Source organism: Acanthopagrus latus, chromosome 9, assembly GCF_904848185.1.
Source record: "Acanthopagrus latus isolate v.2019 chromosome 9, fAcaLat1.1, whole genome shotgun sequence".
In the NCBI taxonomy this organism is placed as follows: Eukaryota; Metazoa; Chordata; class Actinopteri; order Spariformes; family Sparidae; genus Acanthopagrus; species Acanthopagrus latus.
This window is the reverse complement of record NC_051047.1, coordinates 18159926-18168488: the sequence shown is the minus strand read 5'-3', so window position 1 is coordinate 18168488 and position 8563 is coordinate 18159926. Positions and strand designations below refer to the sequence as shown.

Genomic DNA, 8563 nt, shown 5'->3' with positions numbered 1-8563 from the left:
AAGCTACTGCAAAACATTGCTAGATTTGTTTTCAAAGCATGTTATCCAACTCTAAAATAATATAATTCCAAGAACATTAAAAACTTTCATCTAAAACATTTTTAAGAACATTTGGGCATAATGTTCTAACAGGGCTTTTAGTAAACATTTTAAGAAGGTTATCACTAAACGTTTTTGTAATGTTTTTAGATAACGTTATCCACGAACATTCTGGGAACTTAAAGAAAACTTCCACTGAGAATGTTTTCAAGAATATTAGGGCATAACATTCAAGCAATGTTGTCAGTGAACATTTTAAGGAGGTTATCACAAAACATTTTTGTAATGTTTTTAGAGAATGTTATCCTCCAACATTCTGGGAACTTTAAGAAAACTTCCCATTGAAAACATTACAAGAACATTCTAGGTAACATACTGGGTAACGTACTTTTTTGGAACAATAAGCTGGGTTTGTTGTCTGTGGTATCTGATTTGTCCTCAGTATTTGTATTTGTCCTTTGTTTTTTTCCTGGACTCTCTTTTGCCTTTTCTTTTGTTGCTTGCATTTTCAGTTTTTGGACTTCAGACATCAGTTTTTGATTAAATCTGATTTTTCTTCTATCGCCTCCCTGCCTCTGTGTGTCCTGTGCACGGTTCTCTTTTTGAAATAATCTTTAACAGATTTGTGCTTTTAAAATTCGGCCATCATTAATTCAATTTGACCCATTAATGGACAGTAAGTACTCCAAAACCTTAGAGTGAATAATTCATCATCATCATTCAAAGGGCTTTGCCAAAGCAGCCATTTGGAGGCACTAATACTGGCGGTTTGTAGCAGTGGTGGTTGATGAAAAAGTGAAATTAAAAAAAAGAGCAAAAATGACCTTTAATCACAGCCTAGCAATGAAAGTTTTGTGACAACAACCATGAGAATTCTGTCTGAAGCAGGAAAGGCCACAATTTGGTAGTTCACACCCCCGGGGGTTTGTGTAATTACTGCTGAATACATTATGACTGACATCTTTTGACAGCCTCTGTATGTGGTGACAATCAATGTAATTGGCTGCCAAATGTTGGGAAGCATTACTCCCTTGTGCTGCATGAGTGTGTCGTGAAACCTGAGGGAAGTTAATGCTATAACAGAGTGCGTCACTGTGTAAAGCCAACTTACAGCAGTCAATACTGGTAATCATTATAAGTTATCCCTGAGCTGTGGGGGACTGTACAGGAAGTGGATACGGGTGTCACCTATGCAAATTCATTTGAATGATTGTCAGAAGTGATTAGGATGATTTCTACACCCACACTGGCTGCATGTAATTTAGGAGATCATGGAGGAAAATGTGCTAAGTAAAACGGGCCTGCTTTGTGTCATTTAGTGATAATACAGTGAGTCAGGCGGAGGTTCACATCAGCTCTGCAAAATGTTGTACAATGAAAACAGTTCTTGGCATTCTTGCACGTTGAGAGCAGCAATTCAAGTCCTGGGAGTTAATTTTCGTAATGATTGCCTTTGGTCTAATTCATAATGAGTTAATTGCACATGGCGTAATGCTGTCTTCATCTGAGTGTTTGCGGTGCCGAAAGATTAAACCGAGATGAATGTACACACATCTGGACAGCTGTTTTCAGACGTTTTTCAAACTGGATATGGAATGGAAGATAAACAAAACCTTGTATTCTTGTGTGACCAAGTGTTCACAAAGCAGAGGAACAAATACAAAAGAGCAACATTTTGGAGAGAACAAGGACTTATAGTAGCTTTTTTTTCCATTCTAATGTCATTTGCACAACAAACAAGTGACAACCGGCGCACAGAATTCTGTCAGTAACAGCGTAACTTAAGGAAGGTGGTAAAACTTTGTCCAACAGAGAATTGTAAACTGGTGGGCAACCAAAATCATCAAAAGTATATAAAAAATCAAAAGTATAGGAAAAGGTATTTAGTAGGTCATTTGAGGAACCATTTGTCAATCAGAGGCTAACATCAAACAGTAGGAGAGCCTTGCCACAAGCGGAGCCTGTTGGTTAATCTGTTGAGAAAAGCCTTGAGTGCCATTCTTTGTGCTTCTTGCAATAAAGACAAACTCTCCAGTTTGGAGGGTATAACTGATGCTTGAGCAGCATCTATTCTAACATCTCTGAGAGCCGCCATCGTCGTTTTCAACCATACAGTCGCTTCTCTCGTCACATCTTCACCACAGTGAAACCTCCATGAATTAATTCTGTATCATAAAAAAATGCAATTTTTTTTGAGGCTGTCAAAAATCTTGAATAGCCACATGCACACACTATTGTTAGCCATGTCAATTGGTTATTTTTTTTCATGAATTCATTAATTCAGTCATTCATACACACATAACTGTGTCACACATTACACTGCAAATCCAGCACATTACATTTGATGCACATGCCAAATTGTCCCTCTGGGCGCTCTCTCTCCACTTCAACTCCATTTGCATGTCTAAAGCAGCAGAGTCATTAAGAGGCAACCAACCACGGTGACACAGTCTCAGTGCTCAGCACCTCCCTGGAGCAGCCCAGGCATCGTCAGCCTTTGGAGAAAGCGAATAAGAGAGTCTCTACAGGTCCCCTATGGGAGGAGAAGAGAGCTCTTATTCTAACTTGGTGGAAAATGCCAGCACCCACAGGGGCACTGTTACACACAGCTGGGATAATAAGTATCACAGGGAGACCCACGATCCACCAGCAATCTGAGACCAGGGCATGGATTTCTCCCCCATTCAGTGTTGCCACCAAGCTGACTCATCCCAAAAAGCCAATGAATCTCTTTTCCCTTTCCGCTTTGGAAGGGCTATTTGAATGTCTGAGTCAGTGTGCCATGTAATACAGGATGTGGTTTATAGGACCACAGGGGAAAGTGGATGGGGTGAAACAGTGTGGGGCTATGAGATGCACGCTCTGGATGGCAGACTTGAATTGAAACACTTAGGCATATAATCCACAGAGCACATACAGAGGATCACACTTTGGATTTATTACACTGTTTTATACTTCCCTTCACAACCCGACACACAGTTTCCTTCTTTTTATCCTTTAAGCTGGTTAAAATCATCTTATTCTGACAGCTTCATACTGTGTGTTTTATCAGTCTACATGATGTGTGCATGTGTAATAAAAAAAAAAAATGAAACCAACCAAGTTTTTTTTTTTTTAAATGTATATCACATATTTGGTATCTTTTGAAACTTTAGAACCAAGAAATCAAACAATCTTAAAGGATAAGTTCACCCAAAAATGAAAGCTTTGTCATTATTTTCCAACCACTACATTCTCCCACACACCTGAAGTAAATGGAGACTTGTATAAAATGCAAAAAAATGTTTTGCAGAAAACATAAAATTGCTCGCACAACTTGTCTTGTGTAATCAAAGTCTCTGGAAGCTGGAAGAGCCAAGTTGATTTGGAAAGATATTATTTACGCCCTCTTTTAAGCTGAGATCTTCACATTAGCTGCCAGGCTAAAAGCATTAGCATATTCCCTGTTTGACGTGGGTGCACAAGAACCTTTGTGTCAAGGGTGTAAATTATGTCTTTTCAAATCAATTTTTTTTTGGCATCTTGGGGCTCTCTGGATAATTTGATTATGCCGGACGAGCTGTTTTATGTTTTTTTGATTAAGCTGTATTTTTAGGTTTTAAACGAGTCCCCATCTTCTCCAGATGTTTGGGATAATGCTGCATAGCTGTAATGTCCACTACGTAATTTCACCCAACTCTCCATCTGTATGGGGATGAGCAGATGGCCCCTTTCCTGTTCACTGTGTACACCGCAGACTTCTACCGCCAATCAACTCACTGCCATCTACAAAAGTTCTCTGATGACTCTGCTGTCATCAGCCTCATCAGGGACGGGGACGACAGAGCCCACAGAGAACTTATTAACAACTTTGTGGACTGGCGCCAGCGGAACCACCTCCAGCTTAACGCCAGGAAGACCAAAGAGCTGGTGGTGGATTTCTGCTGGCACAAACAACCCTGCACACAGGTAAACATCCAGGGAACCGACATTGAGATAGTGACATCATACAAGTACCTGGGAGTTCACATGAACAATAAACTGGACTGGACTGATCACACTGCAGCTACATACAAGAAAGTTCAAAGCAGACTCCATCTGCTGGAGGCCAGCTCCACCCTGGATCTCCTCTTGACCCAGTGCAGGTGGTGGGAGAGAGCAGGATGATGGACAAGCTGTCATCACTGCTGGTGCAGAAGTCCCACCCCTTGCAGGTCACTATCACAGCACTGGGCAGCTCCTTCAGCCACAGACTGATGCACCATAAGTGTGTGAAGGAGAGGTATTGAAGGTCATTCCTTCCTGCTGCTGTCAGACTGTACAACTAGCACTGCTCCATATAGACCTCACTTGCACAATCTGGTAATTTAATAAACACCCACATTTATTATTTGTATACTGTCAATCAAAATTCTGCTGTTAATGTGGTACTACATCATGTTTATATGTATATATGTCTATCTTATTTCTTACCTTTTTAACTATATTGTTTATTTTTGCTATTTTTTTGTCTTTTGTAATATTCTGTCATTTGGCTGCTGGGACAACACATTTCTCCGGTTGTAGGACATGAAAGGATTCCTGATTCTGAGATAATGGCTGATTTCATTCTCAATTTTGGGTGAATTTTTCCTTTAAGGCACTCTTTTTATTCTTTGACTACTGTAGCAAATCCATTATGCAGCCTTGTAAAATTGATACCATTTGTAATATACAAATTCTCTGTAGTTTTATTAAACTAATAGAAGTATATTAATAATACAAAACACTGGCAACATTCCTGGAGGAATGAGGATGAAAATGGGAAGTCTGTGTATAAAAATCCAAATGATTTAATTGCTAACACACAATAGGATGACAAAATGACTTTAGAGACTCCAGGAAGAAGACTCGACAAGCCTTTTTTTTTTTTTTTTTCTTAAGTAGTGTGTGTGGATCAGTGAGAGAGACATGGAGTCCCATTGTTACCCAGTCAAATCAGCAGGGGATTGCAGGAGCTAAGGCCAAGGATTAAATTTGTTACAGTGAAATTGTATGACTAGTGTTAATTTAAAAGGCACCAACAGAAAAGTGAGAGGCATAAGTGCGTCGTTACAAGTCAATTTCCCTGCTAGAGACCTTAGTACAGGGCCCCTCGCTTTATTAAGCATAACCCATTTCCATGGAAAAGAAAGAGAAAAAAAATGGATGCATCACTAACACAAAAGTCTTGATTTGCCTGAGGCCTACCTCCCCTCCTACTATCTGTTCCTGCTCCTTTTCTCTTTCTCACTTGCTTCCGCTCACTCTGCTCTCCCCCTCTCTGGCATTCAGTTTAATAAGTTAGCGTGAATAGCTGTGGCAGAATATAATGCCTCAGACCTGCTAGCAGGCTATAAATGTGGCCCTAATGGCTAAACCATTATAGCATTTGGTACAGAGTCTACCGCGGTGAATGTGGCGCTGCAGGAAAACGGAGGTGGTGGATGACAGGAGGCTGGGGGATGAAGAGCTCCCTTTCCATTAGCTGATTGAATTGGAACCAAGTCCTGTGTGCCGGGGACTGTTTGCCTCACATCAAACACAACCGAGATGTAAACACCCCTGTTAGTGCTCAGGAAAAAATGTCATATGAAAGCATTGTCCCCAGCAACGAGACTACTTCCAGCAGGTTGTTTGTTAATAGAGGTGGTTGCTGCAGCACATCTCTCAGCGCCGGTGTTGTTTTGTATCATCCGCCCGATGTTTTTCGTGAGCTAGAGTGAAGGCCTAATGGACCATGGCGTGCCGGAGTAGACAACACATCTCACATTAGGACCCAAGTGCAATGTCAGATTTAATAAATGATATATATACTTGTTCCAGCTCCATCGCAGAGAGTGGTGTGAGAAGTGGTTGGAAGATGAGAGACTTCACGAACCATAAGTGTTCCTTGTCTTTGAAACCAGGTCAGCGACCAAGATGTTTCTTTACAAGGAGTTGGGGAAGGCATGTGGGCGGGGAAGGCAGCGGGGGTGGGTGGGTGGTTGAGGGGAGATTGTGATGCATAGTTAACCACACAGTGTGGTACTGGCTGAAAAATGCATGTTTTTATCCCAGGCAAACATGCACATTTTGGACAAGACAAGCGCTGGAAGAAGATGGGCCTTGTGTCATTAAAGATATAATATGTAAGAATTATGCACTGAAATGTCTAAAAGTACTTCGACCAGTGTTACCTATTGAGTTGAGTAGTGTACTTACAGGATTCCAAATGTTTCCAACAATGTTCGAAACCAGAGACATCACAAGTTTGCTGAAGGTAACAGAGAGGAAAAACTACCCTGTGCAGAGTAAATGTACAGCAGATTAAACGCTAACATTAACCCCTGCCATGAACATATGGGCCCGAATCACATGAGGTAGATTTTCATCACCAATGGTGGTCATTTAATGGTGGTCATTTAATGGTGTTCATCACCAGCGAAACTAGCCAAAATACTGCACATGAGCTGTGAGGTAGCAAACAAGGTCAATCACTTAACTCAGCACTCAGCTGAGACTCTGATTCTCTCTCTTTTCCTCCCTCCCCTCTCTGTGGTGCAATGTCCAGGAAGTGAAGTAACAGGTCACCTTTGCAGATTGCTGCTACAGTCAGGTTGATAGATAGGAGTGTAGAAATCTGCTTTTTAACCCCAAAAGTTAAAAAAAGAGTCATCTCTGAGCTTTCCATTTGTGGTTTCCATCAGGGATCTAGATATGAGGAGAATCCGATGTGACCAACTCTGATCAGTAGAGCAACGGCTTCAGAAGGGAACCAATCCTCTTGTTGGAGTTTTCCAGAACCAGTCCCTGCTAACATTGTGCTAGTGGGCGAGTTAGACTCAGGAAACGGTCTCCAGTTCATCACAGGGGTGATACATAGACAGACAATTATTCACGCTCACATCCAAACTTTCAGGCAGTTAACCTGGTCCTCGGTCCTGTGGGAAGAGGCGACAGTACCCGGAGGAAACCCACGGAGACAGGAGGAGGACATATAAACTCCACGCAGCAAGGCCTCGGCCAGCTCAGATGATTTGAATGCAGAGCCGTCTCCCTGTGAGGCAGCAGTGCTTCGTCGAGCTGTCCATTTTCTTGGACAAACATGCACCGGGAGAAGAAACCACAGGGGATTGTTTGGTGCTATTAACAGATTCCTCATACATCTGTTTTCTGGAGTAATGTGAAGAGGAATCAAAGTCAGGAATGCAATGAGCTTTGATGTCTTGTTCGAGTGAAGAGGGAAATGCAGCCCACGCATGCAACTTGATAAAGGCAAATTCCATCATCCATCCATCCATTATCTATAACCACTTATCCTCTCTCAGGGGCTGGAGACGATCACTGCGATCATTGGACACTGCCAGTTCACGACAGACAGCCTCTACAAGCTCCACAGACTCAGCCGGCCCACGCTTGGAGCCCAAAACCATCTTGCAAGGAGGCAAAAGTTTTTTTTATCACTGCTCCTTTGTATCACCCGCTGTCTTTGGCAGACATTCGCTGGGAGAAAGACAGGCTGTCAAAGAACCAGAGGGGATTGTTTGGTGTCATTAACAGATTCCTAATCCGATCCGACAACAAAACACGTCTGCTTGTGGAGGAGGAACGACGAGAGGAAACAAAGTCTCAGAAAGAGTCTTGTTAAGAGCGAAGTTGGAAGAAAAAGCAGCCCACACACGGAACCTGACGAAATGCAGAATTGGAAATGACGAGAGAAGAGCGGTGAACGTTTGAGGTGATTAACAGGGAAGGTAATAAAATGAAAAGATGCCCTCCTCGTTTCTGCATTCAGTCAGGGAGGAAAAAAGTTTAACGGCGTGACCTCACTTCGCCCTCGTGCCTTTGCCTGCTAAATGCTTCGGCTGACACAGTAATTATGCACTTTGTGCGCGTCACCAGGAGTTCGACAAACCCCCCGCTTGCCACAGGTTTTGTTGTGATTGCAGCCTCGCCGTCATCTGCATATCAAACACCTGCCACCTTTTAGAGATAACTAACCCCCCGCGCGTGATCCGAGCCGATGGCGCCGACTGCACGGCCTCACAGCCGGAGACCGTGCCCTAGCGCTGCGCTCGGATTCTATGTTTTTCTGTCTAATGATAGAGATCATATATATATTATGACGGAAATGTCTGAGCCTGTAGATTCTGTTGCATTGGGGAAATAATGAGAGGAGCTGACTAACACACTGCTGTTTAGGTGGAGTCGTAGCTACGGAGGTTGAATGTCATCAAGCCTTAGCTTGATGCTAAATTTACTTAATAAACACTACCAGAGAGCAGGCTTGCTGGTTGCCGCCCAGACTCATACTCAGAGGACATCAGGCCTGGGATGTGCCCGTGCATTAATGAGCATATACACTTGATATATTTGGGACATCTTCTTGATGTTGAGCTGCAGCCCTTATTTTTCACGAAACCACACTTTAGCTGTCTGGAACATTTTTAAAGTCTCAAACTAATTGGCCTGCTTCTCTTTATGTCCACATCTCCCTCTGTGTTAATGAAGATTTAATAAGGGAAATCAACGTAGGATGGAGGGT

At 42.4% G+C, this 8563-nt stretch overlaps 1 protein-coding gene across 1 annotated transcript in view; it reads left to right on the top strand.

Annotated features, from left to right (window-relative positions):
* The first annotated feature begins 7310 nt into the window (after positions 1–7310).
* vwc2l (von Willebrand factor C domain containing 2 like) overlaps positions 7311–8563 on the top strand; it is a 30501-nt gene continuing 29248 nt past the window's right edge. Inside the window, exon 1 of the mRNA XM_037110838.1 lies at positions 7311–7756. The gene's annotated coding sequence lies outside the window, so the exon portion shown is untranslated. The remainder of the gene's footprint in view (positions 7757–8563) is intronic.